This window comes from Heterocephalus glaber, unplaced genomic scaffold, assembly GCF_053883595.1.
Source record: "Heterocephalus glaber isolate CG9 unplaced genomic scaffold, H.glaber_assembly_v1.0 deba00001608, whole genome shotgun sequence".
Classification (NCBI taxonomy): domain Eukaryota; kingdom Metazoa; phylum Chordata; class Mammalia; order Rodentia; family Bathyergidae; genus Heterocephalus; species Heterocephalus glaber.
In genome coordinates, this window is record NW_028258379.1 from 20459394 (window position 1) to 20480581 (window position 21188).

The 21188-nt window shown below is 34.6% G+C and overlaps 1 protein-coding gene across 14 annotated transcripts in view; it reads right to left on the reverse strand.

Moving 5' to 3' along the window:
* Cep128 (centrosomal protein 128) overlaps positions 1–21188 on the reverse strand; it is a 428016-nt gene that overhangs the window by 193845 nt on the left and 212983 nt on the right. For 3 of the 14 annotated variants that reach the window (XM_087195440.1, XM_087195439.1, XM_087195438.1), the window contains one exon: positions 1–21188. This exon is cut by the window's left edge and continues 16904 nt beyond it; it is cut by the window's right edge. The exons of the other annotated variants lie outside the window; for them this stretch is intronic. The gene's annotated coding sequence lies outside the window, so the exon portion shown is untranslated. 14 annotated transcript variants of the gene reach the window in all.

Below are 21188 nucleotides of genomic sequence, written 5' to 3' on the forward strand. Positions count from 1 at the left end.
TTGTTCAGACTAAATCAAAACCCTATCCAGATGTTACTATTTCCCCACAGAGTATCTATAGAAGGAAGCTTCAATATCTTCAAAAAGAAAAAAACAGAGATTGCGATTCTTCGTAATACCATTCACAATTTGGAGCAGCGCCTTTCTATTGGCAAAGATTCTCACCTTAAAGGTAGATGATTTTGAGTATAACAGCAAATTCATTAATTACTATTTACTTTTTTAAAAAGCAACTGAAAAATTCGGTTCCATTTTCAACATAAGTATACTATCTAAATAGCCTAAATAATAAATGAGACAGCTTTAATCATTTAAAAAAAAAAAAAAGGTCACTTATACAACTTTGTCTAGTTTTCCTCAATGGGATTTTTTTTCCAAATTTGTAGTATATCACAATCAGTGTTCTGACACTGATACATTTCACTACTTTTGAGATTTCTCCAGTTTTATTCTACATGTGTGTGTGTGTGTGTGTGTGTGTCCCTATGATTTCTGAAGAAAAATCTATTGTCAATGGAATTGGTATTATGTGGTAAATAAAGAGCTATTTTTCAATATTTTATCTTTATCTCCAGGATCCAATTAATTATGGCTCACTATGAAATACTTGTTTAGGGTTTGTTCATCGTTAAGTTTATTCAGCTTCTTTGATTTCTAGGCTTGAGCCTTCACCGAGTTTGGGAAATTCCAACCATTATTTCTTCAAATATTGTTTCAGAACAACTTACTTTCTCTTCTCCTTCTGACAATCTGATGATACAAATGTTGGTTCTTTTGTTAATGTCACAGGATCTCTGGTTCTATAAATTTTAAAAATTTATTTTCTCTCTGTTCGTAAAACTGGGTGAATTCTTTTCTCCAGTTTATAGACTATTACTGGCCATCTTCAATTTAATATTTCTTTTTTTCTCTAATTTTTATTAGTACACATTTGCAGAGCACAATGATTACTTTCATTGTAGAGACTTAGTATATGTATATATTACATTTTAATTCTTTTTATGTCCACTTCTCCCCTCCTCCCTCCCCATCATTCCACCTATGGGTCCCTTTTCCATTTGAAAAAGATCTATCACCCTGTTTCCTATTATTTATCATTTATTTTACTCTTTAATTGTTTTATTCATTGAGTTTCTGATATAAGAGAATCATGTAATATTTAAGCCTTTGTGGCTGATTTATCTCACTTAACATTAGGATCTCAAGGTACATTCATTTTCCTAGAAATTACTCATTTATCCTTCTTTATGGGAAAGTAGTACTTCATTGTGTATAAAAACCACATTTTCACTGTCCCTTCATCTGTTGATATATGTGCACTGATTCCAAGATTCACCTATTATGAGTGATGTGGCTATAAACATAGGTATGCATGTATCACTGTAACACAATGAATTTAACACCTTTGGGAAGATACTTAAAAGGGGAAAAGCTGAGTAAAATGGAATTTCTAGTTTCAGTTTTCTGAGGAATCTCCACACTGATTTCCAGTACTTGTATTAGTTTATATTTCTACCAACAATGTAGAAGAGTTTCTTTTTTTCCCCACTGTCTCACCAACATGTTATTACTTCATTTCTTGATGATAGCCATTTTATCTGGAACAAGATGGAGTCTTGGTGTTGTTTTCATCTGCATTTCTCTAAGGGCCAGAGATATTGAATATTTATTCATGTATTTACTAGCCATTTGTACTTCTTCTAAGAAATGTCTATTTCACACACTCAATTTTTGACTGGGACCTTTATTTTGGGGAGTGGCTAACTTTCTGGAGTTCTTTCTATATTTTACTCTTCTTTCTGAAGAATAGCTGGCAAAAAAAATTTGGCACTGTGTAGATTGTCTCTTCATTCTGTTGTTTCTTTTGCTGTGCAGAAGTTTTTAATTTGATATAATCCCATCTGATGATTCTTGATATTATTTCTTGTGCAATTAGAGTTGTTGTTGTTTCTTTTTTAGAAAGTCACTGCCTATGCTATGTTAGCAAGGGCTTTACCTACTGCATCTTCCAGAAGACTGTTTGATTTTTTGTATTTAATAACTTTCCATTTTTAAAAAAATTTTGACAGGTTCTGGCTACATGGTCTGGGCTGGGTTTGAACTTAGTACATAGCCCAGGTTGGTCTCAAACTCACAAGGATCTTCCTGCCTCAGCCTCTCAAGTGTTGGGATTAGCAGTGTGCACCACCATGCCCAGCGCATTTTTTAGTATTTAAATTTTTCATCCCTTAAGAATTTATCAGGCATGGTGGTGCACACCTCTAATCCCAGCACTATGCAGGTTGAGGCAGGATTGCCATGAGTCCGAGGCCAGCCTGGGCTACATAGTGAGTTCAGGCACAGCCTGAACTACACAGAAGACCCTGTCTAAAAATAAATAAATAAATAAATGAATAAATGAATGAATGAATGAATAAATAAATAAGAGATATGGGTCTAGATTCAATAATGTGCACTTGCACAGCCAACTTTCCCAACAGAATTTGCTAAAGAGGCTCTATTTCTGCCAGTATATGTTTTTTTGGCTCCTTTGTCAAATATCGGATGGCTGGATATGCCTATCCTGTTCCACTGATCCACATATTTGTTTTTGCGCTAGTACCATGCTGTTTTTATAACTATAGCTTTGTAATATAACTTGAAATCCAGGTTTCTGATGCCTCCTGCTTTGCTTTTATTGCCTAGGATTGCTTTTGCTATTCTGGGTCTCCCATAGTTCTGTGTAAATTTTAGAATTGTCTACTTTTAGTTCTGCAAAGAATGCTTTTTTTAAAAATTGAGATTGAATTATTTTCACCTATTAGCTCTGCAAGCTCAACAATTTTGACAATATTGGTTCTGCCTCTCCAGGAACAGGGGATATCTTTCCATTTTCTGATATCCTCTTGGATTTCCTTTCTCAGAGTACTATGATTTTCATTATAGTGTTGTTTTGCTTCCTTTGTTAACTCCTCAATATTTAATTCTTCATAAAGTTATTGTGAATGATACTGCTTTATAATTTATCACTGAATTCATTATTGGGGTAGAGGAATGATATTGATTTTTGTGTGTTGATTTTGTATCCTGCTACACTTCTGTATTTATTCATTAGTTCTAGTAGTCTTTTGATTGGAACTCTTTGGGTCTTCTATGTAAAGGATCATGTCACTGTCAAATAATAACTTGACTTCTTCCTTTCCTATAAAATTCCCTTTTATTTATTTCTCTTGCCTAGTTGCTCTGGAAAAGTTTCAAGTACTATGTTGAACAGAAGTAGTGATAGTGAATATCCTTCTCTTGTTTTTGATTTTTAGATAAAAAAAGTCTTCAGTTTTTCCCCATTTAATATGATGTTGGCAGTAGTCTTGTCACAAATGAGTTTTATCATAGTGAGATAAGTTACTTCTATAACCATTTTCTTCAGGGATTTTTGTCATGAATAGAGGTCAGATTTTGTTAAAGGCTTTTCCTACACCTATTGAGGTGATTATGTGATTTTTGTTCTTGCTTCTGTTTAGGTGATGTATTACATTTATTCACTTGCATATGTTGAACCATCCTTGCCTCTTTGGAATAAAGCTTACTTTGTCATGATGTATGATATGTTTAATGATTTCTTGTATTCTGTTTGTCAGTATCTTGTTGAGGATCTTTGCATTTATGTTCATTAAAGAGATTGGCTTGTAGTTTTCTTTTTAATTGAGTCCCTTCTGGTTTTGGAATCAAAGTGATCTTAGCTTCCAGGAATGAGTTTGGAAATATAAATCCCCTTACAATGTCATTGGAGTTTGAGAACTGTTGGTGCTAGATCTTCCTTGATGTTCTCATAGATTACAGTGGTGAATTAACCAGGCACTGGGCTTTTCTTAGTAAGTAAGTATTTTATTATTGTTTCAATTTCATTGCCTCTTATTATATTGTTTGGACATTTTATATATTCTTGGTTCAGTTTTGGTAATTCATATTTTCTAGAAATGTTATCAATTACTTCTTGATTCTCCAATTAATTGGTGTACAGGTTTTAAAAGTGATTATTAATAATCTGCTGGATTTTGTCACTGTTCATTGTGATTTTGACTTTTTCGTTTCTAGTTGAATTGATATTTGTCTTTTCTTTCTCATTTTGGTAAGATTGGTTAAGAACTTTTCTATGTTATTTACTCTTTTGAAGTACCAGCTCTTCGATTCATTGATTCTTTGTATTTTTGGTCTCAATTTTCTTAACTTATCCAGTGATCTTTTAAATTTTCTTCCTTGTACCAGATGGTTCTTGTTTCTCTAGGACCTTGAGGTACATCATTAGGTTATTTGTTTGGGCTTGCTTGGTTTTTCTGATGTGAACATTCACATATTCACAATTGTGAACTACCCTCTTATGACTAGTTTCATTGTGCCTCATAGGTCCTCATATATTGTACTGGTATTATCATTCAATTCTACCATCTGTCTAATTTCTTCCTTGATTTCTGCTGTGATCCATTCATTTTTCAAGAGAGTATGGTTTACTTTCCATGTGTTTTCATAATTTGTTACCATTTCAGTACTGAACTGATCAGCAAACTTTTCTTTCCATGATGTCCACCTGGTATTTTTTTAAATTTTATTTCTTTTTTTTAATTACATGTCATATCATTATCTTCAAAATAGCTATTTAGTACAAGACATACCAAAAAGATTCTTAAAAAATAAACAGGTAGTAACACAAACTTTCTTTTCAATGAACTAAGATAAACTATTAGTATAAATGGAATAATTAGAATACGTCTTGCAAAGATTTTTATATCTTGCTGAGATTTTCCAATTCTCCAAGGAAAAATTGAGAATTTTAATGAGTTTCCTCTGACAGTTTTTTGATACTTCCAATCTCTGACTCATTTTAATGTTCTAGTTACTGTCTCATTCATTTTCTTGGTTCTTGGTTAGACAAGTTTTTTTGTTTTTGTTTTTGTTTTTTATCATACATATTCTGAACACTGAAGCAATTCTGGTAGAAACTCTGACTTCTATTTATGTATTTTCGTTAAGCACTGAGGCTCCACATGTGGCTTCTGATCTGGTGCTTTAGGTGGTGACTCCAAGGGCAGTTTAATTGGCAGACTTTATAGTACTGTTCTGGCCTGATTGTTGATTTGCTGTTTCCTACTGGCCTCTATTAGAGGTCTCTGGGGAAAATAACCCCAGCTTTTGACAATTCTTGGCTTCTGAAACAGTAAGTTTTTTCCAGGCCTATCATGTCAATTTTTATCCCTCATTGAAATCAGCCATTTTTCCCAGTTGTTCTGGTTTCTTTTAATGGTAAATAATATTTAAATACCACAATCTACATGCTATGCATGCTCACTGGTCTCTGTTTCCAAAACTGCTGTATTTAATAGCACAACAAAATTTTTTAAGATAAAATACAACATTCAGTCACACTGAAACAATTCAAATTTAGTATTACAGAATGTTTACTTAAACTTAGTAATCTATCTCTGTCATACTGCAAATCTCCATTCCCATTAATATCCATAAAATTAATCACATGATTTATCCCCCAAGACACAAAATAATTTCAAAATGTCAGTACCAAACTATTTCAGGTTTTTTACAATTCTTTTTGTCATTAAGGCAAAAAACATATACTGACTCAAGTACTGTGCATTTTTAAAGATATGAAGACAAATTTTTATTTTTTTATTTATTTATTTTTTTGGTACCAGGGATCGAACTCGGATCCTTGCTCTTGCGAGGCAGGCAGCAGAACCATTGAGCTAAATCCCTGGACCCAGTTTTTATTTTTTTTTGCACATGATTAAGGCATAATCATACATCATTAGCTACACATTTGCTTATTTCAAGTTTCTTTTCCTTAAGTGTATCTTTCCTTAAAAATCACATCAAATATTACCTGGATTAAATCAAGATAGGTAAAATTATTTTTAAATTTTTCAGAATATCACACAGAAACCATAAGTATATATAACTCTTATGTTTCCATTTATTAATTAAAAATAAATCTATGATTTATCCTTCCATTTTTCTTCAATATAATAAATACATATATATTTAAGTATCCTTCATTTATTAGACAGTAGCATCTTATGTATTTTTTTCTCATGTTAGAGTATAGCCTAGATAGATGTACATCTTGATCTGCCGTTGTACAAAGAACTATTTGCATTCCTTTTCATTGCAGTATATGACTATATTCTGGATATGTCCTTCTTTCTTCAAGCCCCCTAATAATGGATACCTGGGTTATTTCTAACATTTCACTATTAAAAGCAACACTGCAATAAGTAATCTGATTTATTAGGCTTATTACATTGTTTCCACTGCACCTCTGACACATACACCTAAAAGTAAGATTTAGGAGACAAAAAGGAAAGGTTTATGGAACTAACTGGATTCAAAATCATCTTCAAAGAAGCCCTGTCTTTCCCACAAGGAGTACATGAAAGTATCTGTTTCCCTACACTCTCTCACCTCACAGACATTGTCACACATTAATGAGTTTTAATATTATGGTATATATATTAAGAATGTATAGTTTCTATAGTGTCAGAAACTGAAAGTGTAAATAAGGATTAAAATGATTAAAATGAATAATTGATAATTTGAAATAGGAAGAAAAGCTCCAAAGGGGTAGGGGTGGTGGGAAGGGAAGGGAAAAGAGAAGAAGGGAAAGGAAAAATTATGAGAAAGAAAAATAAATGGAAACGAAGTCTATGTAAACAGGGAAGGGTGGAGGAGGGGAAGGGCACACAGGTAATGGGGAAAAAATAAGAACCAAGATACATCATGTACAGGTACAAGCACCCAATGATAAATATAAACAAACTGTATACCTAAAATGTACCAATAAAAGAATTTAAGGGGAAAAAAAAGGATGTAACTTCTTGTCTGTGATATAATTTGTAAATATTTAACCCAGTTTGCAATTTGTCTTTTTATATTGCACATGGTGGGGATATTTTGGCCATTTAAAAAACTGTCCATGTAATCAAAATTTTCAGTTTCTTCTTTCCTATTACCTATGAACTTGCAATACTAGGTAAGCTTTTCCTATAGCAACATTATAAATCATCTGCTTATGCTTTGTCTAGCATTTGAATAATTATATTTTTATATTTAAATCTCTGACCCATTGAAAATTTATACTAATAGATTATACTCATGTCAAAAGTAGATCAAATTTTTATATTTTATAAGATATCCAATTACTATAGCAGTTAAAAAAATCTATCCATCTCCATTGATTATAAATTATTGTGACTAAATTTCTCAAAGCATCTGAGTCTATTTATGGATTTTCTGTTTCCTTTGATTTGTCTCTCTGTCATTCCTTTAAACAAGTTTTATATTGAATTTTAATGACTGTAGAATTAACTTCTTCTTTTCAGGATTTTTCTATATACTCTTGCTTTTTCATAACTCCAAATGAGTTCTCTAAGACCCAGCTTAAAAAAAATAAAATCAGATCTATGTGTACTGAGATATTAAAAGTATAAATCAACTTTAGAATAAATGATATCTTTATGATGTCTGAGTCTTTCCAGCAAAGAAAATGATATGTTTTTTACATTTTCCAATATATTTTCATATTTTTCAGGTGTTGTTTTATAGATTTCCTCACATGTGCTTTGGTATTTCTTGTTAAGGCTGGGTATACCTAGATATTTTATTTTCTTCATCAATAAATGAAGTTTTCCATTCCATTTTGCCACCTGGATTGTTTGTCTGAATGTTTCCATTTCTTATTATCAACAATATGGATAGTTTGCAAATGAAATGAGAATGAGTAGACTGTCACATTTCTATCCCATACAACAAATCTAAAATTTAGGAGAAAAGTTAAAAATAAGATAATAGCAAAAAAAAAATGTACCAATACAAAAAATAGGCAGCACATTAGTTCTGTACTAATACGTATTTCTAAACCCTGGTCCTTTGAGGAAGAGAAACAGATAGATATTCTATACCTATAGCTATTTGTAAAGGACAACTATTTGGTAAGGAGAGGTATGGACAGTCACAGACTGACTAAACTATGCCTCTATTAATGGAAACATAACTCACATTATCAGAGGTTTTATACACAGACTGAATACTTTCTGGGTTGTTCTTATGTGCTTTATTAGATAATTTGTTACTAGACAATAGATTTCATTGAATTTCTCATGGGAGACCCCACAATTACAACATGGAATCAATATATCATATTGAGTGCAGGAGAGAAAAAAGTTAAGAAATTCAGACAACTAAGTATGGTGGTACCCACCTGCAAACCCTGCACTCTGAGAGGCTGAAGCAGGAGGATAGCAAGTTCAAATCCAATCTAGGCAATTTAGCAACACAGCAAGACTTTGTCTCAAAAATAAATAAATAAAAAGGAATGGACATGTAGTTCAGTGAGAAGGCCCTGGGTTCAATCCTTATTACCATCAATACTACTACTACTACTAATAACAACAACAACAACAATAATAATAATAAAATTCAAAATAAGAACAAAAAAATCAAAATGTATCAATTCGTATCTACTTTTTGTAGACTGGGTACATATATTTCTCTGCATCACATATCAAAATAATAATAAAAATACTTTGTGGAAATACATTGTGGAAAAATAAGAGTTGAACTGTCAATTTCATACAACCTAACTGTTAGACTGCTATATGAGTTATTTTGGCGCATTATAAATATTAAAGAAAAATATTTAAGTACTTCAAATACTATACAACACATACAACAGAATAGAAAATATAGCAAGTCACTTATAATTTAAAGTTATCCTTAAAAAGAAAAAGGCCATTAAATTAACCTCTTCTAGTATAATGCATATATCAATCTCACCAAACTGTCTACAGTTGGGAATTTTGCAGCATATACATTCTACTGACTTAATTGGATATTTTCTTCAACAGAATAAAAAAAAATCATAAGTAATTTAGAATAACAAGAAATGACAATATGCAAACTCCAACAAAACATTTACCCAGAACAATTTCAAGACTATAATGTAATTTTGGAAATAAACCATCTGATATCTAAATTGCCCACTTGTTTCTTTTAAGTAGTATAAAAAGCACAGGCTGAAATCATTAACTTGCATACTCTAGAGCACTAAAGTCAATCTTGATAATTCACCAAAGAGAATGAACATCCATTCACTTCAGAGAAACGAACTATGGCAGCTAAAAATAAAACAGCTCTCTTGGCATGAGAAAACTAATTAATTTTGTTTGTTTTTCTGCTCATAAGAAATGTTTTCCATTGTTTCTATTGATCAAGTTAAATGTTGAACTGAGGCAATATTAAAACCAATGAATTCACTTAGAAGACCTTTTCTGTTACTATTCTCAATTGGTTATTTATTACAGGCTCTTTGTTCTTCCTAATAAAGAAAAAAGAATGTCCCTTGGAATATGCCCTGAAGAGTGTCATATGAGACTATGATGTGCATGTGAGCACATTTATATTCACAATGTATGTGTGCATGTATTTTCTCCCATACTCACATACTTCCATAGAATCAAATAACAGAAATAATCACTGGTCCTTCAAACAAACAGGAGCCAAAGGCTAGTGTAAGAGAAAATATATATGACAATAGTATATTTGCTCTTTCAATGGCCTGAAAATATTCCCCACGCCTAATGATGTTTACTTATTTCATTATTTTTATCTTAATCTAGTTTTGGTTCTTTTATTCTAATAAAACAACATGAAATTAATTTATTCTTTCTGGTCTAATTTCAATGAATATAAAAGGCCATCCTCGGGAATTAATGCCTCATAATTCAATAATCCTCTTTGGAAATAAATTTTTATTTTAATAAAGATGGTAAAACACTGAAAATATGAACATTAATGGTATGATCTGCATCCATCACAGTAAAGAAGCTAGGATGAATAAGTGCAAAAAAAAAAAAAAGTAGTTATAGGTCTTTCGAAAGAATTCTATATTAAAGCTTCTCACTCATTTCCATTTCTGCACTCCCAAACAATGCTACAGCTCCAGGAAAGCTCCCTATAACATTTTCACAGGTGGACATGAAGTCCCACAGCCTAGGAACTTCTCTTCCCACCCCAGGCTCCACCCAACTCCTGCATGAAGGGACAAACCAAAGCACACAGCTCAATCTTGTTGTTCCTTCAGACAGCTACTCTTCAGCCACCTCTTAGACACAGAAGTTTTCACACTGTCTTTAGGAAGTACAGCAAACTTTCCCTTCCAGCAGCCTCTGAGACACTGCTCAGGGAATCCTGGGGTCCTAAGTCCCCAGAGTATGGCTTAGAAAAGAAAGGGACAGGGCTGTGAGCTGCACACCAGGCACCCATCCTTTTCCTGTAGAAAGAAATTCTTAAGTGCAAGGATGAAGGTAGGTGATTCAGATGCCTCATATAGAGGCAACTCCAGATCACGAGAATCCTCAGGACTTCCATAGCTGTTCACCTACAAGTGTTCTTGAAGTTGTGCCAAACAAGCTACCTTAGTCAGAAACATATACTGTTGATATCTTGAAATGAGAAATAAGTCAGTAGTCATGGGTGCACTTTCCTGAGCTTGGCATTCCCTATTAGATCCAATCCAAGTCAGACCAGCCTTCTACTTCCAGCCATAAGCCTACTAATGCTTATCTGTAGATCTCAAGGTTGAACTAAGTCCACTTTTTGATAGATAATGCCTTGAGCTGTCTGGAAGGAACATAAAAGTTAAATTTACTCATATCATAGGGCAGTCAAGGCCAACACAAGCATACTACCAAGTTGAAAAATACTGTAGGTCCTTGTTACCAATAATAAAATAGTATCAAGAAAAGTACTTTATATGGGAGGCATTATAAGTAAAAAGCAGCCTCCCCACTGCTCCCAGAATTATCCTACAATTAAAATGAATCATTTGACTCACTTAATGGAAAATATCTGGTAGTTTATACAAAAACCTCTTCATAATCTGATACTATATCAGATTTCCAGTTCACCTTTTCTCGTTCTTGTTTGATAAAATTAATTCCACTTTCTGTGGAAAACAACAACTGCCATATACTGTATTCTTGTTTCCCTGAATTTCTTCCAATTTCTTACACAAGTATGACCTTTTTAGAAATCTATTACTTTTGTAAGCTATTTCCTTTGTCTACTTCCTCACCTAGCAAACTCCTCTTTCAGAGTTTAACTGAAATATTACCTCTCAGTTCCTGACCCATCAAGTTTTAGTTAATATCTCTGGTATCTGTTTATACCTGGTATTTTATGAGTACCTACAATAGTACCTACAAAGGCAGTACATACATAAAGAAAATATTCTTTGTATCTCCCTTGTCTTCAGCACAGCAGGTTTATGGCATATTCATATTGTCTTATTTATTTATCTCCTTGCTAAGACATAGTACACAAACAACAGCCACAAGTTAAAGGAGGAAAGGTTTATTTTAGCTCACGGGTTTCATTCTATAGTAGGTTGGTTCCAAGGCAAGGTGATAAGGCAGAGGGGCATAGCAAAGGAGAAACAGTTCTTGGCATGGCAAACAGGAAGCAGCCAGCAGTGGGGACTCCCTTTCCCTTTTATTCCACCCAGGCTACACACCTACTGACTGTTGCTACCCATACCAGGTGAGGCTTCCATTATCCATACCCACAACTATGCTAAACCAATTTAGTTATCACACACCCTTAATCCATATTCACACACCCTAGACAGAGTTACCTCTGAAAAGTCCCGCCTATGAGTACATAAGGCATTGTGGGGACATCTGGATACAAGCCATAACATATATAAAGTATAAAATGCTTTTCAATAGAATAACTTCTGTTTAACATTACAGGGAATGGGTTGAAAACAGAGATAGTGATTTTACATTTAATTTTATGTAAATTGAATTTATCACCCTACAACCAGCCTATTTGCACAAAACATATCAAGAGTCAGTTGCATGGAAAATCTTGGTTATTAAACACTACGGAAAAGCAACTGGAGCCTAGCTATTCAATGCTGCAGTTTCCTATTTTATTTTTCAACAACTAGTGTTTATCTCTCTCGCTCTGCTGAGTAGTGAAAAGTTAGAGAATTGAATCCTTTGAATATTATTTATGTACATAAGATCCAATTTTAATGTTCTGAAAAAAATAAAGCTACTTGTACAAATATATTGAATATTTATTTATTCCAAAATGCTAGAATTGAGCAAATTATCAAAATGTAAATCTCAGACATCAAATTATACAATATGCTTCTCTCTAAAAACAGCCCATATGTTCTTTCAGATGTGTGTATAAAATTGGAATTTAAAATTTTCCTACTGAGAACACACAGAAGAATCACTAAGAAGAGTCCATCTGTCTGTCTGTTTCTCTCTCTCTGTCTCTCTCTCATTCCCCCCCCCCCCTCTGTTTCTCACGTTTGGAACGTTAAGTACACTGTTCTGAAGTAGGAGGCTTTGGCTGAAGTGCCATTATGTTAATGGAGCACCCAGATACACTTCTATTCATATGTGAATGTACACATGAGCACGTGTGTGTGTGTGTGTGTGTGTGTGTGTTAAGCTTAAAAAAAAACTAAGGCATGGCACAAAGTAGGGTTTCTCAGTGTTCAGAATCAGTTAGCATCAGATCAGAAAACAAAATGCTCAAACTCTCTCACAGACAAAACTTAAATTCCCACATCTTCCCCATGCTAACTGAAGCTACATCACTTCAAATCATATATTGCGTCACAGTGTCACAGGAAGTGTGATCAAAACTGTGGTGAATGCCTCTGCCAAGTGCCATCTGTTGGGAAAGCTCTGGAATATTATGGTGTATCCTTACCTGCCTTATTCACAAATGTGGCACTGTGCAACTTCTGGCTCTTCCGCAAAGTCAAAATGATCATGAAAGGTCAGTCAATTCAGGACATCAAGGCAGCCACAACAGTGCAACAAAAGGTGCTCACAGAAGAGAACTACCACAACTGCTTCAGAAAGTGGCAAGATTGATGGGATAAGTGTTTGGGAAGCAGGGGCAGTAATTTGAGAAGGATTAATGGCAATCTGTCTTGAACTGTAATAATTTTTTATTTTAAAACACTTGGTATTTTTCTATTATATCTTTGGATGTCATACATCACAATCAGTTCAGAAATAATCACTCTAGCTGTCAGATGAAGTATTAGCATGAGTGCAAGAGTAGATGCAGACAGGGAAGCTAGTAGTTAGGAGGCCACTGCAAAAAATAATGCCAAAGCAAAGATGATTTTGAAACAAGAATACAAAATGAGACAGATTTGGAATATAATTTAGAAACAGAGCTGATAAGATTGTTTAATGAATTGAATTTGGCAAAAGAAGGGCACAGGAATTTAATGAGATCACTACTTTTAAACAACTTAATGGAGATGAAATTAACACAACTTACAACTCATTAACTCAAAGTGTGCAAATCAATGACTTAGTATAGTATATTCAAGTTGTACAATCAACACCTCATTCAGTTCTAGGACATTCATTTCTCCAAAAATAAGCCCCCTACCACCAATTTTCCCCAACCCTTGAATTCATGCACTCACTTATTCAATGTATCAGCCAGTGAGTTTGAATCAGTAATGCTATAGATCATATAACCATCAGGTTTGAAAGATTCAAGTGTTAAGCACATTTCATGTAAACATAATCATATAACATGTGGTCCTTTATGACTGACTTTCAGCCTTCATTCATGTTGTAAAATATATTAGTGTTACATTTCCTCTTATTGCTAAATAATATTCCACTGCGTGAGTATACCACACTTTATTTATTCATTCATTAGTTGATGGACATAGGGGTTGTTTCCTTCACCATTCAGGCTACTGTGAACATTTGCCTACAAGGGACATATGCATGCCAGTTTTTGTATGGATATATGCCTTCACTTATCCTCAGCATATACCTAGGTATGGAATTGCTGAGTTATACACTAACTATGCTTCACTTTATCTGCTTTGCAAAGTGGCTCTACCATTTTATATTCTCACCAACAGGGTATGAGAGTTCCAATTTCTCTGTATCCTCTCCAACAGCTGTTATTATCTATCTTTTCCTTATACCTGGTCTATTGCATATGAAGTGCAAGTATTTCTTTGTGGTTTCAATTTGTGTCTCCATGATGGCTAATGTTCTCCCTGCCTCATGCTAATTAGTCATTTATATCTAGTTTGAAGAACTGTCAGTTCAGGCTTTTAACCATTTTTAATTGGGCTGTTTATCATTTCTTTACTGAGTTAAAGGAGCAAAGTAAAATGCTTGAAGTAAAAGCAAGATTAACTACGAAAGAAATAATAGGTAAATCCAGAGTATCACAGTAGTTCACAAAATTAGTAAGTTTTTAAGGGCTGACTCTGCCATCACTCACTCTGAGTGATACCTGTGCCTTGTATGGTGACCAGCAGAACTGGATGTCACGTGTTTTAAGGAAGATATGTAAATACCAGAAATAAAACTTTAAGGCGAGAAAGAAGCCCATTAACTTCTGATAGAAACCTAGAATATTTAGGACTCCTTCCCTAGAGAGATGAACACTTAATTTTAACTTTATGGATCAATTCAAATCAAGGGCAGTGGCTACCTGAACAATAGTGTTTAGGAGGGATATTGAAGTTGTGACTGACAGAAGAAATCAAAGTTGGTAATATCTGTCAAGAACAATAAAAAGGGAGAATGGTAGTGTGTGTAGCAAGGAACTATCTCAAAGAAAGTTTTTACATTTTGAACATGTAAAAGAAATTCAAAATTTGCAGAACACAGTGCTTAATTTTAAAAAATTGAAGACATTGGAGTACTCACTTAGTATTTTTAAAATGATCAAAAGAAACTCAAGAACTGTGCTCCTACCCAAACATCACTTGCTACCACTGTCAGACCCAGACAAGTTAAAAGGATCACCAATCTAACATGGTATACCATTTCATATACATCTTCTCAGGGCTTTTATCACCAACTGAATCCTTATCTTCATGTAGCTTAATAAAGCCAACATAGTAAGATATTTTATAGTAAGTTATTCTTCCATGTAATTGAAAGTATGAACCAGACTAAAATGATATCACCAAGTCTTACATGAATGAGTAGCAATGACTTTACAAGTATACATTGAAAGCCTATGCAAATTATTAATTCCAAATTCATTAACTCTAGCATAGGGAAGATTTCACATTAGTCTGCATTTTATATTACCTTTTTTTTCCTTTTTAACAAATAGTTCCAAAAGATTTTCTTCGACATACTGCTAAAGAAGTTGACCAATGCAAATTTTGTCTTTTAACAGTAAAATTGTATATTTCCTTGTAAACACTAATAAAATTATTCTGACTCAAAATAATCACACTAATTTCAAAGATGAACCCAAATTTGTATGACACAAAAGTATAAGTTTAGTAATAAAATCATATAATCTGTAAGTATACAGGCATTTTGTGTTATATACATTATCACATATGTGTATGTTACCTTATGTTTTCAGAAACTGAAGGAATAACGCTGACTACATTGAATTCAGAACACATACTAGAAAATGAGGAACTACTATTTTAAATTTTAATTTGACTTAAAGTGATCTTGCAGTGATACTAAGAAGTATATCTCAGCAAGAAGAAAACAAAATGTATTCTGTCAACCCCTGCTGTAGATATTTAGGGATATAGCTCAGAACATTAATCTGTCAGGACTCTTTTTTCAAGGAAGGCATAACCAAGTGTCATTAGGTGAAGCGAAAGAGCAGGTAATAAAATTGCTGTACCTGATCAAAAAGGGCACAAGAATACAGAAAGGTAAAAAAAACAAGAGTTTAACACCAGTAAGCCTATCATTTGGCCACACCTTTGTTTTTTCTGAATGTTGGCTTATTTCTCTACTATCATAAATCATTTCTTGACATGGAATATTGTCTCTGACAGAGAAAGTTTATAATATTTCAGTGTCATGAAGAAAGCCAAAAAGAAAAAAAAATCATCTCTTCTATTTTGAGTTTGAACTGTTCAATCAAGGAGGGAACAGAATGGCCTACAATAGATCACGTCTCTTGAAACAGTCCGTGTGGCAAAGGGGAGTGAGGTACCAGGCCTCCTTGGGCCAGTTAAGGAGATACACTGGAAGAGAAGACATGAAACTAGAAACTCACCACTTTTAGTGTGTATTACAATTTGCTGTCATTCATAAACGAAACATAGAAGTGAGAAAATGCAGTTAGAACAGTTTAGGATGTAAATGCAGCACTACAGATATAAAAGGTAGATATTTGTTTTCAATAAGAAATCCACCTCCGTAAATGCAACAGATACGATCGCTGGTCTTAGTAAACTTACAAATTCTATTGAGTCACCATCTGGTTACTGTGGAAAAACACCTGAGATAATTTAAAGAAGGAAAGGTTTATTTTGGTTCATGGTTTCAGAGAATTCCGTTCATGGTCGGCTGGCTCTAAGTCAGAAACCGCATGGTGGAAGGGCCATGCCAGAGGAAAGTTGCCTGCTGCATGGCAGACAGGAGGTAGAGAGAAAGGGTTGGAAAAAGCCAGAAAGAGAGAAAGGATTGGGGACAGGATAAATGCTTCAAAGGCACACCTCCACTGACCAACTTTTTCCAACTGGGCCCCAGCTTTTACCACTCCATTAAAATACAAACTTATCGAAGAATTGATCCATGGATGGGGTTGCCACCCTCACAATCTAATCACCTTCCAAAAGCCCTACCTCTTAAAACATGAAATTTCTGGGATACATTTCAGATTTAAATCATAACAGAGACTAATGGGAAACACAGACAATATATAAATATATGATCATGTATGCAAATAAAAGGGCAACTTTCTGAAATAAAGTAATAGGTTGCAATAATGGAAATAACCTACTCAAATTGGGTGATTCAAGCACCCAAGTTTGTCTGAAGAAATGATAATTAGACTCAGACTAAAGGAGAAAGAGGTCAAAGTTACATCTAAAGGGGAAGGACAAACAGGAGGTACAAGGTGTAGGTGAAAGAACAGATGTGAGGCAGGAATGGCTTTGCCATGTAAAAGGAAAATAAGAAGACCAGAGTAAAATGAGTTTATGAGTTGGGAGAAAAAATGGACAAAGCCAGAGAGTAAGCAAAATTCCTCAGAAAGATTATTACAAATCATGATAAAAGACCCTAGGATAATTTTCCTCTTGGTTTATGGATTATGGAACAGTGAGGTAGTTGCATGATATGCTATATTTTCAAAATCTTCATCCCAGGCTGCTGAATGGTGAATGACGTAGAATGCTGAAAGGTAATTCTAGCAGGAATTCAGAAAACCAGAATGCTAATAGGAATGGAGACAAAAAAGACTAGCTTCAGAAGGTTTAAATTGGGAACAAGGACTCCACTGGTAATAGACTAGAAGCCTTGCATGTTACACATTGGCAAAAATGTATCTACACCTTATGTGTCTTCTGAGACATGTGATGAAGAGCAGCTGACGAATTGATCTAGGAGAAAATATCAAAGCAGACAATATTCAGGCTGTGGCATAGGTATGGCTTGCTGTTTTTATCACCATTTAGAGTGACAACTGAGGGCAAAAAGCAGAAAAATTGGAAAAATTTAAATTTTAGCCCAAAAAGAATGGCACATAAAGTTGGAGCCCAAGGAAGGATGGTTGATAAAGAGATTAGCACTATTAAAAAAAAGAAGGGTGGGACCCCTCTGCAGGGCCCAAGGACAAGCAGCTTACACTGCCCCCTCCTCCCCTGCCTCTGCCCTCCTGGCTATGATTCTATCTTCTTCCACACTACAGAGGCAAAGGGTGGCATAAAGGCCATTGTCCTGAGCTGCAGAAGTGAACAACAGCAAGAGGGCCTCTCTCAGGCTACTTGATGAAAACTGAAGCCCACTGGAAAAGTGAAGAGAATCTCTGCAATAAAGGCACACCAGACCACTGTATTTGGTAAGTTGGAGGGATCATCACCTCCCATCGGAAGCTGGACTATCTTCAGGGGAAGGGCAGCTGGAACCTGCAGTAACCCTTGCCGAGTTCAAAACTACAGGAGGACAGGGAGCTCAACTTGGGACTTGCAGCCAGATATCTGCCTGAATTTAACGGGTCTGTGACTGGCTTGCTGAAACACACTGGCTTATATCTGCACACTGCTCCCCACTTTTTTTGTGTGACAGAAGAGATATAGCCAGAAGGAGGCCCTTCATTTTTATCTTTTATTTGTTATTTTCAAAATTACCAATTTTTTTTGCTTATTTTTAATTTTTTTTCTACTCTTTGCAAATTTTTATTTTTCTCTTTTTTCTTTCTCTATCACCCATTCCCTTGCAATCCCACCTTGTTCTTCATCTCCCTTTTGTTCCTGTTCTGGCCCTCATTCATAGTTCTTCACTATTTTTCTTTTGTTCTCTTTTTCCTTCTCTCTCCTGTGTCCTCTGGCCTCACAGCTAACCTTCCCCTATCCTTCTAACTACCTATCTCTCCCTCCCCAACTCCTTCTAACTCCCCATTCCGAAGGGTAAAGTTGCTGTATTGAAGAGTTTATTCACTATAAACCTATGTTGGGTTGGTCCTCGATTTTGATTTAATTCAAACAGTTAAAGGTGATAGATTAATAGCTACCACAAATCGTCATATTCTAAGATTTACTTGATGCTATGGTGTTGCTGACTGTATGACTTGGGCTAAGGTGTTGTGATTGATCTAATCAGTTGCCCTTCCTGGTATAATGAAAAGGAGATAGCCTCAGAGCCATTAGAGACTCAAAACCTAAAGACCAGCTATATCTGGAAGACACCTCTGAGAAGCAATCATTCCATAATGGTTCTACCTACAAGCAACAACGATGCTTAAAATAAGCAACTTCAAAGTGTCAACCCAGGAATTGAACCGAGGACAGTACCAAAAACAAAAATAAGGAGACATTAAAGCAAGGCAGAAACTCAGACTTCCACCCCACAAAGGGCAAATTCTGGGGGAAATGAGGTAGAAAAGTCTGATAATCAACCACCTGGACATGCTGAACTGATAGTACATGAAGTAACAAAACAGGAATGAGGCTCTAGAAAAATTCAGAGCAGAAATAATTTCCCAGATAAATACAGAGATGGTGAGCAGAATGAAAGACATGATTAGAGGATCTAGAACAGAAACAGATTAAAAAAAAGAGATAAGCTCAGAAACATACTGAAAGCCATGAATGCCCAGCATAAGAAAGAAATGGAATCCATGAAACAGATTCAACACAGATATCAAGGAGATTAAAAACTCCACTGAAAGTATGCACAGCAGATTAAGGGAACGTGAAGATAGAATATATTAGATATAGAAGACAGGACTCCAGTTGAAAACCATGAAAACAGAGATTTCTTAAAAATAGTAAGGGACCACGAGAAATCAGTCTAGCAGCTGCTAGATGATGCAGAGAAGAATAATTTAAGACTGATAGGAGTCCATGAAAAAACAGAAATTACAATTGACATAAAAAAACTGTTCACAGAATAGTAGAACACTTCCCAGACAGAGGTACAGAATTTGACATACAGATAAGTGAGCCATATAGAACTCCAACTAGCCACAATCAAAAAAAAAGATCTACACCTAGACATATAATAATCAAGATCCCAGAAACCCAACAGAAGAACAAAATCCTACAAGTAGTTAGAGAAAAGAAACAAATCGCCTACAAAGGAAAGTCCATCAGAATCACAGCAGACTACTACTCAACACAAACCCTCAAGTTAAGGAAAGCCTGCAGCGAAGTATTTCAAGCCCTAAAAGAAAACAACTTCCAACCTAGACTGTTGTATCCTGCAAAATCTGACTGTTGTATCTGTCAAAATCGATGAGAAAATTAGATACTTCCACGACAAAGAACACCTGAGAAAATTCATGAACACCAAACCAGCACTCAAAACAATTCTAAGCAATATCCTGGAAAAAGACAAAGAAAGTCACAACTATATAAGGCCCAACAGAGGGAAGCCACCAGACAAGGTACAAAACTAAAGGGAAAGGGGGGAAAATAAGAAAGAAAACAGCCAAAAATAGGAAAATATCATGACAAGGATGACTCAATATCTATCAATTATAACCATCAATGATAATAGCCTCAATTCACCAATCAAAAGAAATAGACTGGCAGAATGGATTAAGAAGTAAAATCCAACAATATGCTGTATACAAGAAACACACCTAACTCAAAAAGAAATTCATAGATTAAAAGTAAAAGCATGGAAAACAGTTCTCCACATCACAGGAACCCAGACAAAAGCAGAGGTAGCAATCTTATTTGCAGATAAAGTAGATTTCAAACCAAAACTAACTGAGAGAGACAAAGATGGTCACTACATCCTTGTGAAGGGAACAATCCAAGAGGAAGAGATGACAATCCTAAATATTTATACACCAAATACGAATGCCCCCAACTATACAACACAAATATTAATGGACATGAAAAACCAAATAAGCACTGATACAATTGTAGTGAGAGACCTCAGTACCCCACTATCACAAAAAGACAGATCATCTAGACAAAAAATTAACAACGAAATTCTAGAACTGAACCAAGCTACTGAACAAATGGACTTAATAGATGTTTACCGTGTTCCACCCCACAAAATCAGAATACACATTCTTTTCGGCTGCACACAGGTCATTGTCCAAAATAGATCACATGCTAGCTCATAGGACATGTCTAAGTTAATGTAAAAAAATTGAATTTGCCACTGTACATTATCAAACCATAGTGCAATAAAATTGGAAATTAATAACACAAACCACAAAACCCCCACAAACACAGACACTGAATAACACCATCCTGAAAAACCAATGGGCCACAGAGGAAATTAAAGAAGAAATTAGACAGTTTCTACAAGTAAATGATAAGGCTAGTACAACATACAGGAATCTATGGGACACAATGAAAGCAGTTCTAGGAGGGAAATTCATAGCAATGAATGCCCATATTAGGAAAACAGGAAGAACTCAAATAAACAACCTAATGCAGAACCTCAAGCTCCTAGAAAAAGACCATAACAAACCCAAAGCTTGTACAAGAGAGGAAATTGTAAAGATCAGAGCAGAAATCAATGCAATGGAGACTAAGAGAATAGAAAAAAAAAATCAATGAATCAAAGAGTTGGTTTTTGAAAGAATAAGTAAAATCAATAAACCTTTAGCCAACCTTATCAAAAAAAGGAAAGAGAAGGCTCAAATCCTTGCGATTAAGAATTTAAAAAGGTGAAGTC